The following is a 6,863-nucleotide window of genomic DNA, read 5'->3' on the forward strand; positions in this document are numbered from 1 at the left end:
AGGCTTATTTAGGGAAAGTTTTTGTGGCCCAGAATTAATACATTTAATGTATTGGAGAAGATTCTCGTGTGAATGGAAGTTCTTCGCTCATGAACCAGGAATCCTGGGTCAAGACATTAAGGCTGCAAACCCACCATACACTTAAACACACTTTTCCCCGAAGAATCCTGGAAATGTAGTTTACCCCTCAGAGCTACAGTTCCCAGGATTCTTGGGGGAGTGGGATATGCCGCCCTGGGCTCCTGCTGGGAGAAAGGGAGGGATATAAATCAAATAAATAAAATATTCCTTACATGTATGGTGTGTATGCAGCCATAGACTAAATTTTATAATCCACATTCAGGTATTGTACCTAACCATTTTTAAAAGGGGGTTAGTGTGCTTGATACTTGAAGTAGGTGTTGATTATAATGGATGTATTAGTTTTGTATGTATTAGTATGGATGTATTAGTTTAATGCCTAGAATGTTCACAAGAAGGAAACAATGTCAAAGGAATTTAAGCTGGTTCTGAGAAAGGTACAGTGTTGCCTAGAAAAAAGTGCATCCCATTAGGGGAAAAGGCCCTGACTCAGTGGCAGAGCATCTGCTTTTATGCAAAAGGTCCCAGTTCAATCCCAAGCATCTTCATGTAGGGCTGGGAATGTCCCTTGTCTGAAACCCTGAAAAGCTGCTGCCAGTCAGTGTCAACAATGCTGACCAAGGAAAGTGGAGCAACTCATCTAAACAGGCTCAAACACTTGCCTGGTTTAAGAAAACTTCTTTGATCTGTGACAATCTGGCAGTTTGAGAAGGGGTGGGGAAAACCTGCAGCTGCAATCCTGAAGAAAGTGCCTTGGCAGTAAGTTCTGTTAGAATTCAGCATTACTTACTTCAGAGTAAACATGCTTCTGGTGCTTCTGTGTGGTGTTTTGCTTGACAGTAATTACTCACCTGGGTTGCAGGAGGTGGAGTTTCTTTCATCTCCCATATATGAAGCGTGCAATAACTCTTGACCTAAGGACCTTGATTGTGAATTCAGTGTTCCTAGGAGGGAGACTGAACTCCAGTGCTAATACTATAACAAATGTTTTCAAGCAAGTATCAGATGTAGCATTCAGAATCCTGAGCTCACCCTGCCCCTGTAAAAACAAAACAAATAAGAAGTATAATGGCTAGGATGTCAGATTTTGGGTTTAAGCCCTTACCTGGTGGTAAAGCCTGAGTGAAAGTGATTGGCCCATAAATGGATGGGAGGAACATGATTGGTGCCTGGATCTCCTTTGTGTAAGAGTGGGATTAACACAAAATAATGATCCTAGTTCTCATGGTGCATGAAATGTGGCTGATTAAAGAAAGGCTGAGATTAGGGGTTGTATAGCCCTTCCCTATGACTAGCAGAATCTGAATAAATGATCAAAATTTGCCCCAATCCAGGAGTTGCTGGAGCTAAACTAAAGCAGATGGAGCAACTCCTCTATGATGACAGGTTACAACATCTGAGGCTTTTTAGTTTAGAGAAAGGCAAGTAAGATGAGACATGTTAGATGTGTATATGGTTATGCATGGTGTGGAGAAAGTTAATGGAGAAGTATTTACCTCATTAACACTAGAATTCAGGGACATTCAATGAGGCTGAATGTTGGAAGATTCAGGACAGAGAAAACTCAATGCATAGTTAAACTATGGAATTTGCTCCAGCAAGAGGCAGCGATGGCTATGAACTTGGATGGTTCTAAAAGAGGTTTAGACAGATTCATGGAGAATAAGGCAATCAATGGCTACTAACCATGATGGATATGCTCTGCCTCTTGGAGTCGGTATGCTTCTGAATACCAGTTGCTGGAAACCGCAGGAGGGGAGGGTGTTCTTGCACTCAGGTTCTACTTGTGGGCTTTTCACAGGCATCTGGTTGACCACCATAAGAACAGGATGCTGGACTAGATGGGCCATTGGTCTGATCCAGCAGGCTCTTCTTATGTTAGTTCTGCCCATGGCCTTTGTGGGGATGTCATGTGGTCTTATGCAAGTAAACATAAGTATCTGGTACCCATGAGCACTTGCCAGGGCCTAAGTAGAACCACTGGCACTGGGGCACCAAGCAACGGTGTCTGAGAAACAGTTGCTTTCAGTTTCTTGCAATGCCTTGGTGCAATGCTAAGTCAGATACCCCAAGGCACTGTGGGGAATATTAGATGGTGACTTCCAGGTTGTCTGCTAGTGTCACCAGGTAAGTCTGCACTGGAGGGGAGAGGGTGGGGTTGATGTAGAAGTGAGCCCACCAGATAGCAGTCTGTCAAGGGCCGCCTCAATTCTGGTCTGACTCTGGCCTTATGTTATAACAGGTTCATCATCCTTCCTAAAACACACCGCTTAGGAAATGTAAGGGGGGGGGAGATCAAAGAATAATGACCTCAGTAGAGGGAAGATAGATTTGACAGGCTTAAGAAAAAAATCCCATTTGAATAATTACTGGAATAACCTACTTAGGCTGTTTGTTTTTAAAGACAGCACTGGAAAAGTACCTGGCACTCATTGGACTTGATGCCTCAAGGCAGATGGGCAATTAGGCAAGATGACCTGTACAAGTCTAGGCTGTGTGACTGCACAGCTAAAATGTGAAGAAGGCTTATGAGCAGCCTGTCTTGGAGAAAAAAAATCCTGCATCCTGCATTTTTCCCTACATTGATTGCTTATAATTTGCACTACCAGGGCCTCTTCTCCTTAACAACTCTATAGCCAGTCTCTACCTCATGGAAGAAGCTGGAGTAGCCTTGCTTCCAAGAAAGCTGATTGTTCTGCACTGTCAAAAGCACAGAAAAGAGCATCCAAAATAATTGGAGGATTGGAATGTCATCCACATGAAGAAAGAATAAAGCATTTGGGGCTAAAAATGGGTGGCACACAATACAGACAGTACAAGCTATGCTTGTCTACAGAAGTAAGCCTTGTTAAATTCAACAGGTTAAATTCAACATTTACTCTCAGGTGAGTAAGCGTATGTAGGCTTTCTGTCTAAGGGTAGAAAATGGTCAGAGGTTTATAAAATTATGCTTGATGTTGCGAAAGTGAATAGTGAGGGATTTCTTCCTCTCAGAATGTGTTTAAAGTGTGGGCGCAAAAACAGCTGTTTTCTTAACATTTAAAACAATGGACAAACAGGCTTCCTGGGGACTAGGCAATCACATAGCAAATAGGGAAAATGTGGATTATCCAGGTGAGTTTGGACGGGCCCATAGTAGATACAGGATTTAGAAAGGAAAAGACTTCTGCTACCTGCCGCCACAATGTTTGATGATGACTATGGACCTGGATAACCTGAAAAGGGGGATTCTTGAAGCATAGCTGTGTTTACAACAAATAACAATGATGGTAAAATGGAATCTCATTGTTTAGAAGCAGCATGCCAGTTAGGGTTGCCAGGTTCAGGGCCTAAGACTGATCCTGCATATTTAGGAGAAGAGAAAGTCAGCCAAGTGCAGGTGTTCTGGCAACACTGTAATAGGAAAAACCACAAGGTGGAATTCTCCCTTCTCCCTGCACAACTTTTAAAGATACAGAAGACCTCTTGGAGGCCGGGCTGGTACACAGAAGTGTGATTATAAAGCCCAATGAATTTGAATATAAACCTTTCTTCAGGCCAGGGAAGAAATGTGAAACTACAAGTGGGACCTGCAACATTTTACAGGATACCTTCAGCTTCTAATAGGAGTTCTCCTTTACAGGGTGCCAGCCAGCCAACTTGCCATGCATGGCCCACTGCAGGATACTATAATCAGGGCCGGCGCAAGGTATGCAGGGGCCCTTGGGCAACAGCCTGTCCCGGCACACACACTCATGCTGAACCTACCAACCTTCCCCTTGGTGAATGCTGCCTGCACTGTGTGCGCATGCCAAGATGGTGGCCAAAGCTTCCCTAAGGGGCTAATGCCTCTGCCGCCATCTTGGCTGATGGCACATGTGCATGCCATGCGTGCACAACCCTGCCATCAACCAAGATGGCAGCAGGGTCATGAGCCCTTTAGGGAAACCTCAGCCACCATCTTGGTTAATGTAACGCTTGCACCCATAGTGCAACCAACATTTATGTTAAGGGAGAGGTAGTTGGGCCATACAGGTGGGCATAGTGAGCCTGTGTGGGCACTAGGGGGATGCCTGGGAGTTCCCTCTCACAATCCGTGGCAGGGTCAGGAGCTGATGCTGAAGCAGATCACAGAAGGAAGTGCTACCCACCCACCCTAAGGAGGGCCCCTTCAGAGCCCCTTGGGACCTAGGGGCCCTCAGCCAGGGCCTGACCTGGCCACCCTCTGGCGCCAGCCCTGACTATAATATAAGCCATTAGAGGGTAAGCAGGACATTCTCCTCCCACCACAGTTTTCCCTCTGGTAGTGAACATTCATGGCTATTGAAAAAGAAATTGCTCTTAATTTTTTTAAAGCTTTTTTGTACTTCTGAAAATCTCAGGATTCCCCCAGGCATTTGATACCTTGCTGTAACTTCTCAGTGGCATCATCTTGGCTACAATCCTGTTGACAAATCAATTTCTACTCAAATTAAGGAATCCTCATTAAAAAGCTCAGTCACAAATGGTTTTGGTGTGCAAAGCCCTATACAGCCCTATACACTTTGAGATCAGGATATCTTATATGGCTTACCCCTTATATGCCCAATCGATCATTGCGATCTGCAGGTGAGGGCCTCCTGCAGATACCATCTTATCAAGAGGTCTGTTCCGTACATACAGGAAATGGACTTTTAGTGTAGTGGCACCTACCCTTTAGAATTCCCTCTCCTTAAATATTAGACAGGCACCATCTCTGTTATCTTTTTGGTGCCTACTGAAGACCTTCCTCTTTCAACAAGCCTTTTAAGTAGAGCCCTCCCTTTTAAAAAAATATCTTTTGTTTTAATATGTTTTTAATAATGTTTTGTTGTAATATATTTTAAAGTCTGTTTTTATGATGTTTTAGAGTATTTTTGTTTGCTGCCCTGGGCTCCTACTGAGAGGAAGGGCAGGATAAAAATCTAATAAAATAAAATAAAATTATCTTACTCTACAGAAGTTATCTCTTATCAGTCCTAGATCCTCTCCACTGTGTTGGAGAGGGCGTCAGATTACTGAAACATCTTCATATGTCCATTTTCATTAATTCATTAATTCATTCATTGACGATCCCTCATGGCCGAGTAAGATTGTCTTCCAAGATAAGGTCTTTAACAGTTGGTCCATAAGTGAATGCGGAGGCCAATTCTGCATCCACACAGCCTCCCACAGTGAGGACATAGGTTTCCAGATGGAAGATGGTCACGATGAGGATTTGTTTGACGTGCCTTCTGCTTAGCTCGTCTGTCCTGTTTGCCCTGTATTCGTGCTTCTTCAAAGTCCACAGCACCTTTTATATAATAGCTGACCTCCATTTGGGATGTTCATGGGCCAAGACTTCCCAGTTCTCGATGTTCATGTTACATTTTTTTAGATTCGCTTTAAGAACATCTTTAAACCTCTTTTACTGTCCACCGATGTTCCGTTTTCCATCCTTAAGTTGAGAGTAAAGTAGCTGTTTTGGAAGACGGTGATTAGGCATTCGAACAACATGGCCGGTCCAGCGAAGTTGATGTTGAAGGATCATCGTTTCAACACTGGTAGTCTTTGCTTCTTCCAAAATGCTAACATTAGTCCGTCTGTCTTCCCAAGTAATTTGCAGAATTTTCCGGAGGCAGCGTTGGTGGAATCTGTCAAGAAGTTGGGAGTGGCGTTTATAAATGGTCCATGTTTCACAGGCATACAGTAAGGTTGGTAGTACAATGGCTTTGTAAATAAGCATTTTGGTCTCCCTGTGAATATCCCAATCCTCGAACACTCTATGCTTCATTTGGGAGAATGCTGCACTCGCAGAGCTCAGACAATGTTAAATTTCAGCATCCATGTCAGCTTTTACAGAGAGATGGCTGCCGAGATAGAGGAAGTGATCAACGTTCTCCAACGACACACCATTAAGCTGGATCGATGGTGCTACAGAAGGACTAGTTCGCACCTGTTGATGAAGCACTTTGGTTTTTTTAATATTAAATGAGAGCTCAGGCTTTCCATATGCTTCTGGGAAGACATTTAGGATAGTTGGAAGATCTTTGTGAATGTGCAGAGACTACATTATCATCAGCATATTGAAGTTCTATGACAGAGGTTGACATTACCTTACTTTTTGCTTTCAGCCTACTAAGATTAAAAAGCTTTCCATCTGTTCGATATATGATTTCCACACCAATAGGAAGTTTCCCCTCAATAAGGTGTAGAATCATAGCAATGAAGATAGCAAATAAGGTAGGAGCAATGACGTCTCCCTGTTTTACGCCTGTTCCGACTCTGAATGGATCGCTCTGAAAGCCATTGTTGTCCAGAATTGTTGCTGTCATGTTGTCATGAAGGAGTTGCAAAATATTCACAAATTTATCAGGGCATCCAGTTTTCAGAAGGATGGTCCATAGAGCGGTTTGATTCACAGTGTCAAAGGCCTGAGTCAGATCAATAAACGCCATATATAAAGGTCGATTCTGCTCCCGGCATTTTTCTTGAAGCTGTCGTGCAGTGAAGATCATGTCCACTGTCCCCCTGGAAAGGCGGAAACCATTTTGAGATTCGGGGAGGACATCCTCTGAGATCAGCAGGAGGCGATTTGCGAGGATCCTTGCAAGGATTTTACCTGTGGTAGCTAGAAGAGAGATACCTCGATAGTTCCCGCAATCTGTTCTATCACCCTTCTTTAAAAAGGTGATAATTATGGCATCTCTAAAGTCTTCTGGGATCTCCTCCCTCATCCAGATTTTTTCGATGAGTTTATGAAATTGCTGTGTAAATTCAGGCCCACCTTATTTAAAGACTTCAGC

This window comes from Rhineura floridana, chromosome 7 (assembly GCF_030035675.1).
Source record: "Rhineura floridana isolate rRhiFlo1 chromosome 7, rRhiFlo1.hap2, whole genome shotgun sequence".
Lineage (NCBI taxonomy): Eukaryota > Metazoa > Chordata > Lepidosauria > Squamata > Rhineuridae > Rhineura > Rhineura floridana.